This window comes from Urocitellus parryii, chromosome 7 (assembly GCF_045843805.1).
Source record: "Urocitellus parryii isolate mUroPar1 chromosome 7, mUroPar1.hap1, whole genome shotgun sequence".
In the NCBI taxonomy this organism is placed as follows: domain Eukaryota; kingdom Metazoa; phylum Chordata; class Mammalia; order Rodentia; family Sciuridae; genus Urocitellus; species Urocitellus parryii.
In genome coordinates this window covers 137656469-137679222 of record NC_135537.1, presented here as the reverse complement: position 1 = coordinate 137679222, position 22754 = coordinate 137656469, and the positions used below count along the sequence as shown (strand labels likewise).

The window sequence follows — 22754 nt, the reverse complement described above, 5'->3', positions numbered from 1 at the left end:
GGGTTGTTGTAAGTAGAGAAGTGATATTGTCAGATTGTATTTTAGGTAGATGACCATAGGGTCTATATAGTGGATAGATGTTAATAGACCAAGACTGGGTTTAGTGAGACCTGCTGAAATTAGTGCATGTAAGAGATTATGTGAGGTATGGTAGTGTGGTAAAGATAATACACAAGAAAAGTACTTCAACAAATATTGAGGAGGTAAGCTTTGCAGGACAATGGAGTTGATTAGATATAGGGGATGAAAGGAGTTGCAAGGTTGATTTCCACATATGGTATTACTTATAACATTTTAAAAGAAATATTCTTTAAAGAACTTTGGATCTTTGATGTAATCTTTGATAGTGATATTTGATTCTTTGGGGGTATAATAGTTCCATAAAAATGACAACTAAGGCCTGAGATAGTTTTTAATCTCTCTAATTTATAGCCCTTGCTACTTTTCTCAGTAGGTGGAAATAATTTCTCTTTAAGGACATAGCATTATGATGAAGACTCATTTGGCCCAAGTCTAAAAATCCAAAAAGCTTGAATAATGGTTCTATTGTATTGTGTTTATATTTTTATTTTGAGTATTGTGATTATAAAGATAATAGCATCAGGGTAATACTGTTAATTTTGAAGTAACTGCTAAATTATTAAAGACATTAAGGGATTGGGGGTTTACCTCAGTGGCAGAGTGCTTGCCTAGTATGCTAAAGCCTTGAGTTTGATTTTCATTGCTTAAAAAAGAAAAGAAAATTTTGTTCCATTGTATTCAATTTTTTTCATTAAATTTCAATATTCTCATTACCTATTCACTTGTGGATAAATCTTAGCTCCTAACTTTAAAAAGATATTTCTCTTACCATTCAGTTTTGTGGGAAGGGGAAAAAAAATCTTGATTGAAATTGGACAATTTGAGCTTTCTTAAATTTGCATTTTCTCTAGATTCTTAATAAAATGATGAAGTGGATAGGAAGTCAGACTTTTAGTATTTAAAATCTGTATCTTGTATTGTGGCATATATTGTATATAATATCTGTCACTTAGGCTATTGTGGGGCTCATCAGATCTCCTCATTAAAGACATTTGAGAGATGATATTTAAACTGAATCTTGAAGAATGCATAATTGGTATGGCCATGGGAGAAGGTCATTTCAGGTAGCAGAAACAGCAACACAGGCAGAAAAACATGCAAAAATTGTATGTGCTGGTAAGTAGATGGGATTATAGAATATGAGATTGAATAGGTATGAACCAAAATTAAACAAAACAAAACCAAACCTTGTACATTATGTTCTGTGTAGCTTCTAAGTGATTTGAAAATCTTTAAAGGTCAAGCGAAAGCAAACATCATTGAATATGTGTTGTAGATAATTCATGTGGGTAGCAGTGAGGAACATAGGTTGAAATTTGGAGGTTACTTCAACTTTTTCAGGAGAGAATGATGAGTGCTTGAAGTAAGATTTTTTTTTTTTTTTTTTTTTTTTTTTAGAGAGAGTGAGAGAGGAGAGACAGAGAGAGAGAAATTTTTAATATTTATTTTTTAGTTCTCGGCGGACACAACATCTTTGTTGGTATGTGGTGCTGAGGATCGAACCCGGGCCGCACGCATGCCAGGCGAGCGGGCTACCGCTGAGCCACATCTCCAGCCCTGAAGTAAGATTGTTGATGTTGACTGAGAATGGTTTAGGATGTAGAATTGTGGATGAGTTGTAAAATGGGAAGACAGAAATTTAGATAATTCAGATTTATATAATGTGTGGACTTTAGGAAATAAGGAGGAAGCATAGTAGGGTGACTAAGAGTCACTTTGGGGCTGGAGTGTCTAAGTAGAATTAAGAAATTGGATGTATTAGCTGAAGAAGAGAGTAAGAGGACGAGTTGTGTAGGGTATTACATAAAGCAGCCTAAAAATTTTGCTGAATACAATTCTCAAGTCACTTTTTTTCCCCCAAAACTTATCACCAGCTTTTTTTTTTTTTTGAGAGAGAGAGAGGGAGAGAGAGAATTTTAATATTTATTTTTTAGTTTTCAGCAGACACAACATTTGTTTGTATGTGGTGCTGAGGATCGAACCCCGACCGCATGCATGCCAGGCGAGCGCTACCACTTGAGCCACATCCCCAGCCCCTTATCACCAGCTTTTTACTGTCTTTAATGGGCATATGTATGTGAAAATGCCAGGGGCATAATGGCAAAACATGGTATATTTAATAGATGTTAGTTTAATTCTAAATGAGTTAAGACATTCGTGTCTTGGCTTACCTTTTCAGCCTTTTTCTTCTTGCCTGCTGTATCTCCTGTAATTCAGCTTTCACTCTATTCCCTTTCCCTTGTATATTCTTCATATCTGAATACCAGAGACTGCTTTTCAAGGCAACCATTTCTAATTTTTCCTGCCTGGAAAAAACTTCCTATTCTTTGTTTCATGTTATGCTTCTCTGTTCTAGCTATGTAAAATATTTTATCTGATGTAGTAAATGAGTTAATGCATTTAAAGAGACTAGGGACAGTACATAGTAAGTGCTTAGTAAATGTTGCTTGTTATTATGATGCTAATAAAGGTGATTAAAATGAAATGTTTAGCCACGCACAGAACACCTATAACACCAGCTACTTAAAAGGTGGGGACAGGCCTCAGCAATTTAGTGAACCCCTGTCTCAAAATAAAAAATAAAAATGTGGATGGGGATGTAGCACCCCTGGATTTTCAATCCCAAATATTGGGGGGTGAGAGGGGAGAGAAATTAAGATAATACTACTAAAGTTTACCTTTACTTTCTACCTTCTTGAGATAGTGATTTGTTTTCCGTCCCTGACACTAGAAAAGCAGTGTCTTTGGTTGTGTGTATAAAAGCATAAAAAAATTATTGTCTTTATACCACTTTTCTGTTCCTGAGCTATATTGAGGATGTCTGAGGATAGAGGGTAGACAACCCCTTAATGTTGTTGGTTTCACTAAGCCTCACCACAATTATTTAGGACAGGTTACTTTTATTAGCCCCTTTTCATGAATGGATGGATAAACTTTTTAAAAAGTTTGAAGATTGGCCCAAGGTCACATAGTTGATGAGTGGCCATGATTTTCGTTGTTACAGCTGCTGATGCTGGGGATGAGAACCATGTCCTCACACATGTGAGGCAAATGCTCTACAACAGGTACACTCCCAGCTCCCAGAATATTTGTATCTTAAGTATTAAATTCTACACAGTAGGGCCTCAAAAATCTAGGACTTAATTTCATCAATACTTGTACCCAACTCTGCTGGAGATTAAACCTGGAGCCTGAACTACTGAGCAAGCTGCTCAGACAGACTGACCCTCATCTTCTTTTCCTTTGTTAGTTCCTTCCTTCTCTCCCCCATCACTTCCCCCTCCCTCCCTTTCACGATAGTAGGGATTGAACCCATGGAAGTTGTACCACTGAGCTACAGCCTCTGGAATAGCTGGGATTACAGCGGTGCCACCATGTCTGCGTGGCTCATCAGTGCTTTCATATGATTTCCATATTCAATTTGTTACCTGTCAGAGGACCAGTAATGGGAACTGTGCTACATACTTCAGAACTTTTTTTTTTTTTAAAGAAATGAAGCATTATTACAGTTACTATTGATGTCCCTTTTATACCTTTTTTCCAAACCTGTTTTCTTTTCTTCTTCCCAGTAGCAAATTTCCTCCCAAAGTTTGCCTATATCCCATTGTTTCATGTTTTTTTGGTTTTTTTTTTTTTGGTACTGAGGATTGAACCCAGGGGTGCTTAATCATTGAGCCACATCCCCAGCCTTTTTTTTTTTTTTTTTTTTTTTTTTTTTTTTTTGTATGGGGGCATTCTGTTAACACTGGGCTATGTGCCCAGATTTTTTTTCTATTTTGAGACAGGGTCTCACAGAGTTACCTTGCTAAGTTGTTGAGGTTGGCCTCAAACTTTCTATCCTTCTGTCTCAGCCTCTGGAGTTTGTAGAATTACAGCATGCACAACCACACCTGACCACAACAAAATGTTTTCTAAATATGTTCTTGAAATATATATATGATCTAGTTTATTGTGTTGTATTATTCATTATATGTGATTATGCCCTAATTTCTTTGTGGTTAGACAATAGAATGAGGTATTTAGATTAAAACTTTTTTTTTTTTAAAGAGAGAGTGAGGGGGGGGAGAGAGAGAATTTTAATATTTATTTTTTAATCATCGGCGTACACAACATCCTTGTTTTGTACGAGGTGCTGAGGATCAAACCCGGGCCGCACGCATGCCAGGCGAGTGCGCCACCGCTTGAGCCACATCCCCAGCCCTAGATTAAAACTTTTCACCATTACAGTGCTGCGATGAACATAAGAAAGTAATTCTCAGATGAGATGATATAATTCGTTTTTGCATTGCAGAATTCATCCTGAGGTTAATTTAATAAAATGTGATTTTTAATAATTTTTATTTTTTGATTGAGGAAAGAGAATGGACAATACTTTGGCACCACTTTTGACTGTGAATTCCTAAACTTAGTTCCTTTGTCTTCCGTTTTCTTTTTTTTTTTTTAATTTTAATATTTTAATTTTATTTTTTTAGTTATAGGCGGACACAACATCTTTGTTTGTATGTGGTGCTGAGGATCGAATCCGGGCCGCACACATGCCAGGCGAGCGCGCTACCGCTTGAGCCACATCCCCAGCCCTCTTCCGTTTTCTTGACCATTCAAATAACCTATGTTTTTTTAGTACTTTAGCCATAGGCTGCATACTGGCAACCTATAGGACAGACTCAGCTTGTAAATATATTTCTTTTGGACTTGTATAGTTAAAATTTTTTTGAACCAACATTTAGAAGTTAGCTATTTTGCATAAAAATCTACTTTTGGATTATTCTAAATATCTGGAAACAATAATAGTCCCAAACTGAATCACAGTTATTCTATTTTAGATGAGAATAACTTTTCAGTGAAACAAACTTCTGTCATTCCCTGATGCTTTTTTTTTTAATGTATATTTTTTAGTTGTCAACAGGCCTTTACATTTTATTTATTTATATGCGGTGCTGAGCATCAAACCCAGTGCCTCACACATGCTAGGCAAGTGCTCTGCCGCTGAATCACAACCCCAGCTCTTCCTGATGCTTTTTATCGTAGTACTTGTACTGTCTATAGTGATAAATAATTCCCTACTGATAATGTCTATCAAAAATGAAAAATATATAGCTAGACAGATGTAGTATTCTAAAAAGTAGAAGAGAACCTGTTTCTTTGAAAGTGAAAAATATTTTAACATGTAAACAAAATGAGTCATGTATGGAAAGATTACAGCCTTGCCTGTTTTACTTAAATTATATTTGTCACTTGTATTTTTCTATAGACAGTAGTTTATGATCTTTGTGTTTTACATGTGTGGCTATTGGGCTGCCCTGCAGCATAGTTGGAGGTTTACAATATGAAAACAGTTTGTAAATCATGAAGTTCTGTGCACATGCAAGGTATTTACCTGTTCTTTTATCTGTTATGTCTACCCTTGGTCTAGAAAGGCTTTTAGCAAAAGAATTAAAAACTTTTATAATCTCAGCCATTCATCCTGTCAGCACTGTATTCATCAACTACTTTGAGGCCACAAATGAGAGGTCCAGGATTTAGATTGTAAATATGGTTTTGTTTGTCTGACAGCATAGTAACTTTGGGTTTGGAGTACTGGGTATTGAACCCAGGGCCTTGCATGTGCTAAGCACTTAATGTCACTCACCTGTGCCTCCAGCCCCAATAATTTTTTTTTTTTAATTGAACTTACTTTGAAAACCAGGGCTTTTCCACTGTATTTTTTTTATATTGTTGTTGATGGACCATTGTTGCTAGGCAAGTGCTCTACCACTGAGCCACAGCTTCAGCCCCTCCATTATATTATTTTAGTCTCTATTTATTTATTTAATTTTTTAAAAAAATTTTTAATATTTATTTTTTAGTTCTCAGCGGACACAACATCTTTGGTATGTGGTGCTGAGGATCGAACCCGGGCCGCACGCATGCCAGGCGAGCGCGCTACCGCTTGAGCCACAACCCCAGCCCCCTTTAGTCTGTATTTATATGTGCAGCCAAAGCAGTCACCCTCGTTATTCTCTCTATATTTGATTTGTAACCCCTTACTTAAGACATATTATAAGAATATATAAAACTATAAAATACTACAGATTAAGTGAAGAGAAAAGAAAGACTTAAAAAAAAAAAACAAAGGGTAAGGGGAAATGGAACCAGGAACCAGGATCTAGACCAAAAAGATATTTCAGTTTTCTTCCTATAAGCAGATCACTGATTTTTTTTTTCTTTTTTTTTTTTTTTAAAGAGAGAGTGAGAGAGGAGAGAGAGAGAGAGAGAGAGAGAGAGAGAGAGAGAGAGAGAGAGAATTTATTTTAATATTTATTTTTTAGTTCTCGGCGGACACAACATGCTTGTTGGTATGTGGTGCTGAGGATCGAACCCGGGCCGCACGCATGCCAGGCGAGCGCGCTACCGCTGAGCCACATCCCCAGCCCGATCACTGATTTTTTTAATATTTATTTTTTAGTTGTAAGTGTAAAATAAAGAATATCTTTATTTTAATGTGCTGAGAATTGAACCCAGTGCCTTATACTTGCTAGGCAAGCACTCTACCCCTGAGCAACAACCCTAGCCCCAAGAGATCACTGATTTAAAAAAAAAAAATTTTTTTTTTAGTTGTAGATGGACACAATACCTTTATTTTTTTTTATGTGATGCTGAGGATTTAACCCAGTACCTCACACATGCTAGGCAAGTAAGTACTTCATCCCTAAGCTACAGGGATGACTCTGAGCTTTCTAGGAGCTAACAGGAAGGGGAGGGGGAGGTTATTTTTCAGTTCCTTAAGATTAAAACAACAACAAAAAACAGTTCAGAAAGATAACTAGCCACTTGATGCTAGAATTTTCCTTAGGGTTCCTCATAAAGGGGATTATGTTGTAATTATTATTTTTATTGTTTCTTTTTCAACATATCTAAGGTAAATAAGATGACTAGTATTTAACAGCTTCCCTCACCCAGTGTGGTTTTTTTTTTTTTTTCTTCTTTTGAGCCTGGTCTCTTATATTTCCCAGGCTGGCCTCCAATTCCTAGGCTCTAGGGTTCCTTATGCCTCAGCCTCCTGAGTAGGTGGGACTATAGGCCTGTGCTACAGTGCCCAGCTCAGTTTTTGATATGTATTGAGATTCCTTCTTGGCATGATTGTGAAGTATGGATGTTACATACATGTTATACAGACATTCATATGTAGGATTTAAATTATTTTGTGAAAACCTAGTGGTATCGCTACCCCCACCGTATTGGGGATTGAATCCAGGGTCTCACACACACTAGGCAAGCACTCTACCATTGAGGTACATTCTTGTCTTTCTTCTCTAGTTTGAAGGTGTGTAAAACATAACTCTGAAGTATCCAAAAGTGGTAGCCATTAAGAAAAAGGTTTAAAGAAAAAGAGGGTCAGGATACAACCTGATTTTATGCAGATGAAAATGAATTGCTTTTCCATGATTCTGGACTCATACTGGTTTTCAGCACAGATTAAATTTAAGGAGGTACAATTTTTATTCATATCTGTAATGGATAGGCTCTGCCCCTTTTCTCTTCAGTTGTGCTCAGGATTTACCTTTATTTAGAAAGAAGAAAGATTTTTCGTTTTCTCTGATGTAAGGTGACTGACTCAGTGGGGTAGGGAGCAGGGAGAATGGGAGGAATAGACAAACTCTAGATAGGGTGGAGGGGTGGGAGGGGAAGGGAGGGGGCAGGGGACTAGCAATGACAGTGGAATGTGATGGACATCTTTAGCCAAAGTACATGTATGAGGACACAAATTGCTGTGAACATATGTAATATACAACCAGAGATATGAAAAATTGTGCTCTGTATGTGTAATATGAATTGTGATGCATTCTGCTGTCATTTATTTTAAAAAATCAATAAAATAAAATTTAAAAAAATATTTTTCTTTCACCCTACTAGAACTATAATTCTTGTTGTCATTGTTGCTGAACCTCTTGAATTCAGATTTTGAAAAAAAAAATTTTAATTGTAGATGGACACAGTACCTTTATTTTATCTATTTTTTAGGTGGTGCTGAGGCTCGAACCCAGTGCCTCACATATGCTAAGCAAGCGCTCTACCACTGAGCCACAACCCCAGCCCCGAATTCAGATTTTTTAAAAATATTTTTTTAGTTGTTGATAGACCTTTATTTATATGCTGTGCTGAGAACTGAATCCAGTGGCTCACACATGCCAGGCAAGTGTGCTACTGCTGTGCCATAGCCCTAGCCCCCGAATTCAGATTTTTTTTTAAAAAAGTTTATTTTTTACTTTTTAAATTTATTTTTTATTTTTTTAGTTGTTGGTGGACCTTTGATTTATTTATATGTGGTGCTGAGAATCGAACCCAGTGCCTCACACATGCTAGGCAAGTGCTCTACCATTGAGCCACAATCTCAGCACCCCCCCCCCCAAAAGGTTTTTTAATCTTTCAGTTTATAGTGCTGACTTGGTCACTCCTCAGCTTTTATTATATTTCTTTTATCATCTCCTTTCTCAACTCACTCTACTAGATCATGTGTTCCTTTGGTGGGTTGCATTTTATCTTCACTTATAACTTCATGGCACAGATCCTAGCAAGAAAGATAATGGTAATCAGTGAATGAATACATTTAGCTGATGTCTTTACATTGTACATTTTTTAGGACCAGGATCTCTTTAACATTTCTTTTAAGTTCCATGTCACTTTCTGTAGATAAACATGTTTGTTGACTATGTTCTAGGCTGCTTGGGACACACATATTTTGTTTAGTTTGAATGCTGAGTACTTCATATATCCTTAGTAAATAAATTGAAAAAAGTGACACTGGTAGTTATTTCTAAATTACTTGCTTCAGTGGAAGTGGATAGTAATAAACTTGAAGTCAGTTGAGGGATCACAATGCCTGTTTTCTGTTGGGTTGTCATAACTTCTGGGCACATGTGCTTAAATGTCAACAGGAGATTTTCTTTTAGGAACAAGATCAGAACCTAGAAAAAGCCATTTCATGACCAAGAGCAAGCCAGGCATGGTGGAGCACATCTGTAATCCTAGAAGCTCAGGAGGCTTAGACGGGAGGATCACAAGTTCAAAGTCAACTTCAGCAACTTAGTGAGATCTTGTCTTAAAAAAAAAAACACAAAAAAAACCCCCACAAAATAAGCTGGGCATGTGGCTCAGTGGTAAGCGCCCTGAGTTCAATGCCTGGCATCCCCCCCCCCCCAAAAAAAAAGATCAAGAACAAGTTGGGTATGGTGCATGTATGTAATCCTAACTGTTTGGGAGATTGAGGCAGGAGGTTGCAAATTAAAGAACCTGGGCAACATAGTAAGATCTTGTCTCCAATAAAAATAAAAAGGACTGGACTAGCTCAGTGGCAAGAGTTCTTGCCTAGCATTTTTAAGGCCCTGTGAAGAAAAATGAGAAGACCAAGAGCAAATAGTGGAAATGTTTAAAAAAAAAAATCCATCTTTATATGCAGTTTGACCATGAATCTATTCAGATCATTACTATTACTTCCAACCTAGTCTAGGCCTCTGACAGCTACCACCAACCCCCCTTTGATTTTTCCTCTTGATACTGGGGATACAGCAACATTCACATAACCACTGAGCCACATCCCTAGCCCTTTCTTTTAGTTTTTATTTTGAGACAGGGTCTTGCTAAGTTGCTTAGGGTCTTGCTAAGTTGCTGAGGCTGGCCTCAAACTTGTGATCCTCCTGCCTCAGCCTCCTGAGTCAGCCCTCCTCTTTAATATATCCTGTGCCTTAATTTCCAGAACATTTACCATGAAACACTAATTTCAGAACATTCCTCCCTGTATAAGAATTTCAGTGATTTCCGCATTGTCATAGTTTCTTTAGCTATCCACTTTATATTTTTTTTAATTTTTTTTAACAGATTTTGTTTAAAGAGAGAGAGAAGTTTTTAATATTTATTTTTTAGTTTTCGGCAGACACAACATCTTTGTTTGTATGTGGTGCTGAGGATCGAACCCAGGCTGCACACATGCCAGGCGAGTGCGGTACCACTTGAGCCACATCCCCAGCCCTAGCTATCCACTTTAGAATTCACCTGTAATCTCAGATACTCAGGAGGCCAGGGAAGGAGGATTGCAAGTTTGAGGCCAATCTTGGCAACTTAGCAAAACCCTATCTCAAAATAAATGAAAAGGGCACCCTTGGGTTCAATCCCTAGTACCATAACAAACAAACAAAAACCACAAAACAAGGCACACAGAAACAGCTGTCTCCTATTGTTTGTATGATGCTTGGAAGTGTTTAGTAAGTTTTTTCCTCATGTTTTAAACCAGTGAGTTTTTTAAATTTTATTTTTTAGTTGTAGATGGACACAATACTTTTATTTTATTCACTTATTTTATTTTTTAATATTTATTTTTTAGTTGTAGTTGGACAATATTTTATTTATTTTATTTTTTATGTGGTGTTGAGGATTGAACTCTGGGCCTTGCACATGCTAGGTGAGCACTCTACCACTGAGCCCCAGCCCCAGCCCTTATTAATTTATTTTTTTGTGATGCTGAGCATTGAACCCAATACCTCACACATGCTAGGCAAGCGCTGTACCACTGAGCCACAACCCCAGCCCCAGTATTTTTTTTTTGTTGTTGTTGTTGTTACTTAGTTTTGGTGAAAACAAAACAGAATTACAGTACCATTCTATTGTCACTTGAAAATGTAGCATTTGCAGTATGTATACCAACCCCTACCTTCAGTACCCCACCCACTGTCTCCCACCCCCCAGGGATGGAACCCAGGGCCTTATGCGTTCTAAATGAGTACTATACTTGGCCACTGAGCTACATCTCCAGTCCTAAAAATGTAACCTTTGTAAGTGGAAACTGGAGCGTAAAAAGGTCTTAAATTTTTGAAGTTTTAGTCTGGAGATAGCTTATTGATTTGTGTGGAAGATTTAAAAATTGGTATATTTTCTTTAACATATATGTTACTCTTTAAAAAGAAAAAGATTACATCAAAGTCAGCCCCAAACCTGGAACCGGGCGCTGGAGTGCTTGCCTGTAATCTCAGTGGCTTGGGAGGCTGAGCAGGTTCAAAGCCAGCCTCAGCAATTTAGGGAGGCCCGAAGCAACTCAAGTGAGACCCTATCTCTAAATAAAATACAAAAGGCCTGGGGATGTGGCTCAGTCTCAAACTACTGAGCTTAGGTGATCCTCCTGCTTTAGCCTCTCAAGTAGGTGGGACTACAGGCTTGTGTTATCATGCCTGCTGGAAAAATGCTTTTTGAAGTTCAGCTTGGCTTCTTTATATATATATATTAGTTGTCAGTGAACCATTATTTTATTTATATGTGATGCTGAGACTGGAACCCAGTTAAGTGCCCCTGGGTTCAATCCCTGGTACAAAAAAATTAAAATAAAATCAGCCCCAAGTAGCTGGACTTTGATATATCTTATCGCCTACATTTCAGAATTTTGGATTTTTTTGATTTTTAAAAAAGAATGAGAATAAAGTGATAAAATATCTTTATTTTCTGAGAACAGTTTAATATTTTTAAAGCTTTAAATATATATTTTTAGGGCTGGGGATGTGGCTCAAGCAGTAGCACGCTCGCCTGGCATGCGTGTGGCCTGGGTTCGATCCTCAGCACCACATACAAACAAAGATGTTGTGTCCGCCAAAAACTGAAAAAAAATAAAAAATAAAAAAAGTAAAATAAAATAAAAAATTAAAAAATAAAAAAAATAAAAAAAAGTTTTCTCTCTCTCTCCTCTCTCTTTAAACAAAAAAATTCTTTAAAAAAATATATACTTTTAGTTGTAGATGGACACAATACCTTTATTTCATTTGTTTATTTATTTATGGTGCTGAGGATTGAACCCAGTGCCTCAAATGTTCTAGGCAAGCCCTGTACCAACCACTGAGCTACAACTCCAGCCTAAGAATAGTAAATTTTGATCTCAGTTTTACTGTGATGCTTGCAGTAGTCATTTAGAAATACTAGATACCTACTGAATACTAATTATCATGAATTTATTTTAGAGATACAAAGAAAAAATGCCAGAGTTGTGGCTTTGGAGGAAAGTTGTTGCAGAGATAACATCACAGCAGATAATTACAGTGTAGTGTGAGAAGTGTTAAGTATGTGTATGTACAAAGTACTATGAAATCACAGAGGAGGGAGTTACTCTATTTGCTTAATTTTTTTTTGTCAAAACTGTGTTGAAATGGTAAATAAAACCCTTAAGTTCTGCTTTATGTTAGTGGCTGAGAATTTAGCTAATACTGTTAAATAGAATTAATAAGTATTAGATTGAATGTATGGGATTGTCATTGTTGGCAGTTTTCTAGGATTTAACCCTAGTAGTATTTATTTAAAGCTTTGAATATTGGATAATTAGGCTATTTATTTATTTATTTATTTATTTTAAAGAGAGAGTGAGAGAGGAGAGAGAGAGAGAGAGAGAGAGAGAGAGAGAGAGAGAATTTTTATTTATTTTTTAGTTCTCGGCGGACACAACATCTTTGTTGGTATGTGGTGCTGAGGGTCGAACCCGGGCCGCACGCATGCCAGGCGAGCTCGCTACTGCTTGAGCCACATCCCCAGCCCTAGGCTATTTATTTTACTTTATTTTTTGAAATAGGGTCTTGCTGTGTTGCCCCAGCCAATCTCAAACTACTGAGCTTAGGCGATCCTCCTGCTTTAGCCGCCCAAGTAGGTGGCACTATAGGCTTGTGTTACCATGCCTGCTGCAAAAATGTGTGTGTGTGTGTGTGTCTGTGAATTGTAGTTGTCAATGGAACATTATTTTATTTATTTATATGTGGTGCTGAATTGGAACCCAGTGCCTCACACATTAGGCAAGTGCTGTAGCATTGAGCCACAACCCCAGCCCTTGGTTCTGTTTTTAAGGTGACGAGTATAAAATAATTTTATTAACTGTAAAGTGCAATGTTATCATAAGCTATTATAATTGTTTGTAACTGTGGAAATAAGTTATTCAATTTGGAGAGTCTTGATTTTGAAGTTTGATTTCTTAAGACATTTATTGAATGCCATTCATGGTGCCTAGCACTACAGATTTAAAATTGAATCCAATGTAGTGTATAGTATGGCCTGTATATAATTACAATGAATGTGGGAGGTAGCACAGTGCAGAACCAGTGATTTTTACAATGTATGGTAACAGAAGTATATAAAATATATTCAGAAGCCCAGTGTGTAAACATAAAAATGGAATCTTGGGGCTGGGGATATGGCAGCAGTGGTAGGATGCTTGTCTGGCATGTGTGAGGCCCTGGGTTTGATTCCCAGTACCAGGCTCTGAAGTCTTAGGTAGGTAATAAGTAGTTTTGCCTAAGATTTAAGTTAATAGGACTGTTGCTCAGATAAATTACAGGTACATACATTTTCTTTGGATTTTTGAAGGAGGTAAAAAGGAAAGCTGAGAAATCATAATTGGATATTTTTCTACCTTAAGAGTAAAAGATTTTTCCTTGTTAATAGATTATTAGGCAAAACATTTCAGTGTTAAAAGCTAAGAAAATAAATGGGTATTAAAATGGAAGGGAAGCTGGGTGTGTTAGTGCACACCTATAATCCTAGCAGCTCAGGAGGCTGAGACAGGAGGATCGAAAGTTCAAAGCCAGCCTCAGCAATTTAGTGAGGCCCTAAGTAACAAAAAATAAAAAGGGCTGGAGCTGGGGCTGGGGCTCAGTGGTTAAGCACCCTGGGTTTGATCTCTGGTACCAAATATAAATAAAATGGAGGAGATAGAAAACTACGAGTGGGGTGTGTGTATGTGTGTGTTGTGTGTGTGTGTGTGTGTGGTGTGTGTGTGTGTGTATGTAAAATCCTGTAGCACTTACTATGTAGTAAGTCCTGTCCTAAGCATTTTTCTTGTATTTATTTAATCTGCTTGACAGTCCTGTGAAATAGATACTATTATTATTAAAGTAGCTGTATTAGATATGGGTTTGCACATTGTGGCTAGTAAATCAAATCCTGCTTGCCATTGTTATTATTTCAATTCTGGAAAGTTAGCCCAAGCCCTTATCCATGGTAGGAAAGTGCTCTATCTTTGTGCTACATACCCAGCCCAACCACCTGTTTTTATATGGCCTGCAAGCTAAGAATGGTTTTTATAATTTTTAATGGTTAAAAAGCATAAAAAGGGAAATAATATTTTGTAAAATTCTTTTGGTAAATTAATAATTAAAAAAATACTTGAAATTTGAATTTCAGTCCATAAAGATTTATGGGAACAGACGCAAACCTTTTCCTTTATACATTGTTTATTGTTGTTTTCTTGCTACAGAGGCAGAATTGAGTAGTTGCTAATAGAAACTGGATAGCCTGCAAAACCTAAGATACTATCTAAGTGTTTGGGGACTTGTTGACTCCTGCTTTAATTACAAATGGGAGAGAACACAAGATAAAAAGCACCAAAGTTAATATAGATGCAAAAAAATGTGTCTTTATTAGGATGACCAGGAAGACTAGATAGTTTCAGAACTAATAAGCTAGTTACAGTTTCTTATTAAAGGATTTTTTTTGAAATCCTATAAAGCTCAATTATAAGGAAATATTGCTTATTATTTCCAAAAGTTTGCATGTCACCTTTTTCTTAATATAATCTGTTCATGGTATATCTGAAGGGTTTTATAAACATTTCTTTGAATTTTAGTGACGTTTGTTGTAATTACTATTAAAATTTCAGTACCATGGCCTCCTATTTTGATTTTTTATTTGGGTAACTTCTTTGTGGTGTTGGGAATCATACCTAGGGCCTTGCACTTGCTAGGCAAGTACTCTACCACTGAACTATGTCCCCAGATAACATTTTCTGACTTTGATGATTTCTCAATTTTCCCTTCTCTGTAATTTTTTTGATTTTGACCCTTTAGTATTAGCTATAAGTGAGATTGCTGACTTTATGGTTCTCTAGTGAGGAGGATATGCATCAAAATCACCTAAAGAAATATTAAAAATTCATATGATTATTTTCAGAAAGTTTCCTAGGTAACTCTGATAGACATTCCTAGTTAAAATTCATAGTTTAGCAAAAATCTGATCTGAAGAAACAACATAGGTGGCTTTTACTGTTATTTCCCAGAGGTGTTTTCCAGCCTAAAGAATTATTGCCTAATTTGATGTAACTGGCAGAGATCATCAATATTGGTTTGGTGAATTAGCTCTTTTGATATCACTCAATTAGTAGTTTAATAGAATACAAGTTAGAAGTTTCAGTGTAAGTCATATAATTTATCTACAATCTCTAAAATCATATTTAAACAACAAATGTTTGCCTTTTTTCTACATTCCCTTCCATTATTTATTTATGGTCATGTACATTTGTATCATACAGAACAATTGGTTTGAGATTTAAAAACATTAGAAAAAACTGAACACAACAAAATCTAAAATCATAATTCAGTTTCTTTGGAAACTTCAGATGTTTAAAATGGCTTCATGCTGCTGAAGTCAGAGAAGAGGGGGGACATTTCTCCTTTTTTGGGATTATGAAAAGGTAGTCTTTTGAGCATCTGTCCACAAATAAACCTAGCTCTATTATTTGTTGCAGGCTGAGAAGCAGTTTTTTACATTTTGATACTCCTTAAAGGCGTTAATTTGCCTGAAGCAGTACAAGAGAGCAGAGTTTAATCAGTATGAAAGTATTCTTTGCAAGACTTGTGACAGGCTAAAACTATATAAATAAAAGGTCCTATATTACATACAGCCAGAGATAATATGCATGTGAGTGTGTGTGTGTGTGTGTGTGTGTGTGTGTGTGTGTAGGGAGATTGACTAAACTAGTTGATTTTAAGGAATTGGCTTACTTGGTTATTAAGGCTGGCAAATCTAAAATCTGCAGGTTAGACTGGAGTCTGGAGATCTGGGGAAGAGTTGATATTGCAGCTCAAGTCAAAAGACAGTCTTGTTAGAATTTTCTCTTCCTAGGAGGGTTCTCCTCCCCCATAAGACCTTTAACTAATAGAGTAAAGCCCACCTACATTATGAAAGTAGTTGGATTTACTCAAGAGTCAATTGACTTAAATGTTACTCCTATCTAAAAAATATCTACACCAGCGTTTGACCAAATATTTGGGTACTGTGGCCTAGCCAACATGACACAATATTAACCATCACATGGAGTACAATAGGAACAATCTCATATTATGCAGTCTAATCTAGTATTCTATCATCTAGTGAAATCAAATGGCAAAGCTTAAAAATGATCTTACAAGAAAAAATGAACATATAGATATGTCTTATACTGTGTTATTTAAATTTACATCTGCTTGACTTCAAAGCCCCAAAACTATTTCTACTTTGTTTCTTCAGAATCATAATCTAAAACTTTGGACCATCTGTTTGCAACATTTGCCTTTATTATCAGAATTATAATAGTGGTAGGAATGATTCTTGGTGAAAAAAGTAGTCTCCTAATCTTTGGTCCAAGGCTAATTGAAAAATGGAAATTTTGGATGAATGACTTAAATCTTGTCAAATGAGATGTGGTGGTTAGCTGTAACTAACAGAAACATGGGGAAATGATGAGGCTGTTGAAAGACGTTGACAGCCTCCTGTGAATTTTTTTTTTTTTTTTTTGGTCTTGTTGGAGATTGAATCCATGGTTTTGCCTATGCTAGGCAGGGAGAGTATTTGGGATTACACATGTACCACCATACCCAGCTCATTCTTTTTTACCAATTTAAAAAGATTGGTTTTGTTTTTCTTTAGTAGATTATGTGTAAAGTCTCTATAAATATAAAATGGCAAAAATAGAAATATCAGAGGAGTATATTTGTATTATATTTGGTCACATATTAAATTTTCTCTAATATTTTGGAACTATTATTATAAACAGTTGATAATCTGCAGGAATAACCCATCTGTATGTGTAAGGCTTTTACCTCTGTATCCTTTCTTTTCTTTTTCTCCTCCTAATGTACTTGTTCCATTGAGTCCCTCTACTGATCAAAACAAAATAAAACTTAAAAATTTTTTTTAAGTTTTATTTTGAGCTGTTGATAGACCTTTATTTTATTTATTCATATGTGGTGCTGAGAATCAAACCCAGTGCCTCATACATGCCAGGCAAGTGCGCTATTGCTGAGCCATAGCCCAGCCCCCAAAATAAAACTTTTATTATGGAAAATGTCCCACCCATAGACAAAATTAGAAAACAACGTAATAAATTTTCATAATTCTTAAATATCATGAGATATTCCATCAGTACTCTAATTTCCCTAAATCTTTGTCTATTGGTTTATTTTATAATTTGTTTGGGTCTAGATATAAATATGGTCTATATATCACAATTTTTAGATGTGTCATTTGTCTATTGTTTTAAAAAATATTTAAGTTTTGGATGGACCTTTATTTTATTTATTTATATGTGGTGCTGAAAATGAACCCAGTGCCTCACACATGCTGAGCAAGTGATTTACCACTGAGCCACAATCCCAGCTCTTCACTTGTCTGTTTCAAATACATAGGGCTGGGCTATGGTATAACTCAGCAGTAAAGTACATGATCCCCAGCACTGAAAAATGCTTTCCATCCCTTTTCTTTCCATCTCTTTTTCTTTCTTAGGAATTTGAAGAAATTGGGTAATTTGCTTTATAGGGTTTTTCATAGTCTAGTTTTTGCTGATTGTATCCCCATTGTGTCTTTAACATATGCCCACTCTACTTCTTGCAGATTGATAGTTGAAGGCAGATGCTTAATCAGATTCAGATTTTATTTTGTGGCAGCTATATTTCATAGATGGAATACTGTTTTTCTTTCACTGTACCAATATAAATATAGTTATGTAGGTATAACTATATATATATATATATCTAGTTTGTTAACAGTGTTGGTTAATTAGCGAGTAAAAATAGTGATATTAAAAATTCATCATTTTTCATTTCTCCCGTGTCCCGTGTCTTTTTCTCTACCATACTAATTCAAAGCCAGCTTACTTTTTTTTTTTTTTTTTTTTTTGTGGTGCTGGGGATTGAACCCAGGGCCTTGTGCATACAAGGCAAACACTCTATCAACTGAGCCATATCCCCAGCCCCTCCACCATTAGTATTCAACCATCTGATTTGGCTGAGAAAAATAATTACTTTTCAATATTTTCATCAACTTCTAAAATTTGTTTATGGTACCATCTCTACCCTACCCCTTCCCCTGTTTAAATATTGTTTCTGCCATTTAAAATAATTTCCCTGCCATTAAAAACAACAACAAAACAAACCTTTAATTATTTATTTTTATGTGATGCTGAGGATTGAACCCAGTGTACCTCACACATTCTAGGCAAGCACCCTCCCACTGAGCTATACCCACAACTCCTCATTTCCCTGCCATTTTACTGAATCCATTTGTGTTATTAGTGAGCTCTATGATGAATACAGCCAACCCACCTTAACCTTATTTTGCTGGGTAATTGGATGGCTTTGGATACTGTTGATTGCCTCCCCTGGAAACACTGCCTTGGCTTTTGTGACATTCTCTCCTGATTCATTCATTCATTCATTCATTCTGATTTGTTATCTTGTATTTCAATTCATAACACACACATAGAGCACAATTTTTCATGTCTCTGGTTGTACACAGAGTCACACCATTTGTGTTTTCATACATGTACTTGGGGTAATGATGTCCATCTCATTCCACAGTCTTCTATTTTTTGTGTAACCTTTTTTGTTCTCAGAACCAATTGAAAATTCTTTTTTTAAAAAATACCTTTATTTATTTATTTTTTATGTGGTGCTGAGGATTGAACCCAGTGCCCCACATGTGCTAGACAAGTGCTCTACCACTGAGCTACAAACCCCAGCCCAATTGAAGATTTTAAATTTTTTTTTTTTAATATTTACTTATTTATTTTTTTAATTCTCGGCGGACACAACATCTCTGTTGGTATGTGGTGCTGAGGATTGAACCTGGGCCGCATGCATGCCAGGCGAGCGCGCTACCGCTTGAGCCACATCCCCAGGCCCCTTGAGCCACATCCCCAGGCCCCTTGTTTTTGTTTTGCAGTGCTGGGGAATCATGTATGTTACTGCTGAGTTATACCATAGCACAGCCCTACGTACAAATATTTTTTTCCTCGTGGTAGTGGGGATTAAACCTAGGGCTACTTTATTGAACTACATCCCCAGCCCTTTTTTATTTTTTATTTTGAGATAAGATTTCACTGCATTGCTTAGGGCCATTCTAAATTGCTGAGGCTAGCCTTGAACTTGTACTCCTCCTGCCTCAGCCTCCTAAATTTCTGGGATTACAGGCATGTGCCTCCTTACCCAGACAAAAAGTTTTTTGTTTTTGTTTTTGCCTGCCTGCCTGCCTTCTTTCCTTCTTCCTATATTTTTGTTTTTGACACTGGGGATTGGACCCAGGGCGCCAGCTAATCCTAGCCCTAATTGTAGATAAGATGGTAAGTATTGGTGTTGCTGTCCCTGGTTCTAGGCTTGACCCTCTGCTCAACTTGCTCTGCAAATTCTTCCTAGGTCATCTCAACCATTGCTATGTCTCCATTTACCACATCTAAGTAAAAATTGTCAAACCATTTTATTTTAGATTAGTTCTCTTCAGAACTGGCTTGTTTGTACACCTTCCTAGTGGAAACTTCAGCTGGGATTTTAGGCATGGTCCCTGCCTAAAGAGATTTTTCTAAAAAATTTATATAATGGCTTCTTCTTGACCTTTGGATAAATTGTTTTTGTTCTATATCCTACTTACTTGCTTAGCTTCATTCTGAGTCAACACTTGTTAGTTTATCACTTGTTAATTTCACACTGCTCACACGTTTTAATTTCCTGTTTCTTGATTGTAATGACCCATTAAACTTGGTGTTTTAAGACAATGCTTGGCACATAGTAAGTGTTCTATATGTTTGTTAATTTTATATTTTGGTTTTATTATTCTTCAGTAATCCTGCTATTTTAGTGCACTTTTTGTGTTTATTTCTATGACTAGAACTCCATATTAAGTTGGACTCTATAATAATATAGTAATACTTTCCTGATCCAAGCAGGGATTTTTGCCATGTCTCTTTTTTACTATTAATTCATATGATGAATTCGCTTATCAGTGAATTACTATTGTCTCAGGTAATAGAAAACTGTAGTTTAGATAACCAACACCATCAGATGATCCTTACCCTACCATGTTCTTTTTCAGTGTGTATGAATCCCTAGATGCTTTGTTTTCATGACAATTAGTACTTAGAAAAGTGAGGTTTGATTGGGTGTGTTAAATACCAATGGGTTGTCTGTTGTGTTTTTAGATTATCCATTGTGTTTGGTTTTGATTCCACTATTACTGACATGAATCATATTTCTCTGTGTTTAGGTGGAGTGGTAGTGTTAGCTTTTTCAGTTGTCATTTTTTGCTAGCTAAACTTCTGGTTGAAAGAATCATTGAAAACAAAAATAAATTCCTGCTTATATGTATTAGAATTGCTTAATGGAGAAAACTTTCTTCAAATCAACACCTGCCACTGGGAGCATCTCACTTTTTGACTCAGGGATCATATTTAAAACTATAGTTTGCTTTCTCAGTTTTCTTTTTGACGTTCTTTTTTGTAATGTTGGAAATTACCATTATATTTCTAGTAACTGGAGCAGTGCCTGGCACAGGCATGACATGAGAATTGCACCCAAGAATGATCCTATTTTCCCTTCCCATGATATTGTCTCTTTTTCGGGGCGGGGGGGGGGGTGTTACTGGGAAACTCAGGGCCACTCAGCCACTAAGCCCTACCCCCAGCCCTATTTTGTACTTTATTTAGAGTCAGAGAGTCAGGGTCTCACTGAGTTGCTTAGTGCCTTGCTTTTGCTGAGGCTGGTTTTGAACTCTTGATCCTTCTGCCTCAGCCCCCAAGCCTGCTAGTGGGATTATAGGCATGTGACACTTCGCCCAGTATGGTATGTTCTCTTGATGGGTAGTCCTGCAAGTTATTTGTTATGCTTTTATTTTACTTGGAGGATGATTTCCTTTTGGGGGGGGGGCGTGCTGTGGATTAAACCCAGGGATGCTTTACCACTGAGCCATATCCCCAGCCTTTTTATTTATTTATTTTTTTAATTCTTTTTTTTTATTGAGAGAGAGAATTTTAATATTTATTTTTTAGTTTTTGGCGGATACAACATCTTTGTATGGGGTGCTGAGGATCGAACCCGGGCCGCACGCATGCCTGGCGAGCGCTCTACCCCTTGAGCCACATCCACAGCCCCCTTTTTATTTTTTATTTTGAGTCAGGGTCTCACCACATTGCTCAGGACTTGGCTGCTCTTTAACTTGTGTTTCTCCTGACTCAGCTACCCAGTGTTACTGGGATTATAGCTTTGCCACCACCCCTTGTCCTACTGGTTTAAAGTGTCCCTGATGACTGAATTTTATATATGCCAGAAATCTGCTTAAATAAAACCATCTCACATACATTTCCTAAATCTAGTGGAAATATCCTCTGTTTTTGTATAACAAGACAATCTAAATTTTTAGGAGATTTTATCCCCCGCCCCCAACTGGGGATTGGAACAAGGTCCTTGCGTATGCTGGGCTAGTACTCCACTACTTAACCACACCCTCTCATCCCTTTTTATTGTTTAATTTTGAGACAGTGTCTTGCTAAGTTGCCCACCCATGCTGGCCTCACACTTGCCATTTTCCTGCCTCAGCCTTCCATGTAGCTGGAATTATTATATACCACAGTGCCCAGTATTTTTGTTTGTTTGTTTGTTTGTTTATTATTGGGGATTGAACCCAAGGACACTTTACTACTGAACCAAGTCCCCAGCCCTTTTTATTTCTTTGACTTTGAGACAGGGTCTTACTAAGTTGCTTAGGCCCTTGAACTTGGGGTCCTCCTGCCTCAGCTTTCTGAGTTTCTTGAATTATAGGCTTGCACTCTTGGGCCCAGGTTTTTTTTGTTTTGTTTTTTTTTTTTAAGGTACAGACTTGTACTCCTGGGCTCTAGAAAACCTGCCTTACTTCTCAGTAGCCATGGGTAGAAGCACCCCTGTCCTGAAGAATGTTTATTTATAAAAGAATATAATTTCTTGATTTTTCTCACAAATTTACCTTAATTTAGTTGATTACTACTTTTTAGATACAGTATGGAAACTGACTTTATGGTATTATAAGTGTATCAAATAAGGACTCTGAAATGTTAAGTAATATTATCCAAAAGCTAGATTAGAGGGAAGTGCTATGTAAGCTTGAGAATCTAGGGTAGTTCTTTCCTTCTTTCTTTCTTTTTTTTTTTTTTTTAAACACATGCCTCTGAGGGACACAAAATAAAATGAATTAAATTTGTCTTTTGATTTAAATTGCATTGGTTAAGAGAGCATAAGATTGCTAAGCAGTTTATTTCTGTTATAAATACCAGCCAATCTAAGGCTGTTATTGGTGGCTAATTGTTAATCCTGAAGATCACTTCAGTTATGGCTGGCATAATTTGATTTCTGTACAGTTTATGAAATCTTTATCTCCAGGTTTAAAAAATATATATTTTTTTAGTCATTGATGGACCTTTATTTTATTCATTTACATGGGGTGCTGAGAACCCAGTGCCTCATGCATACTCGGCAAACGCTCTACCACTGAGCCACAAACCCAGCCCTCTTTTGCTTTTTATATTACCTTTTTTGTAAATTATAGATTTTTGTCTTTAAGGTAAAATTATAATCTTCTAGAGCAGGTTTTTTTTGTTGTTGTTTTTGTTTGTATTTTTTATTTTT

The 22754-nt window shown here is 36.5% G+C and overlaps 1 protein-coding gene across 2 annotated transcripts in view; it reads left to right on the top strand.

Moving 5' to 3' along the window:
• Positions 1 to 22754, top strand: part of Pafah1b1 (platelet activating factor acetylhydrolase 1b regulatory subunit 1) — a 79941-nt gene that overhangs the window by 11444 nt on the left and 45743 nt on the right. The window lies entirely within an intron of this gene.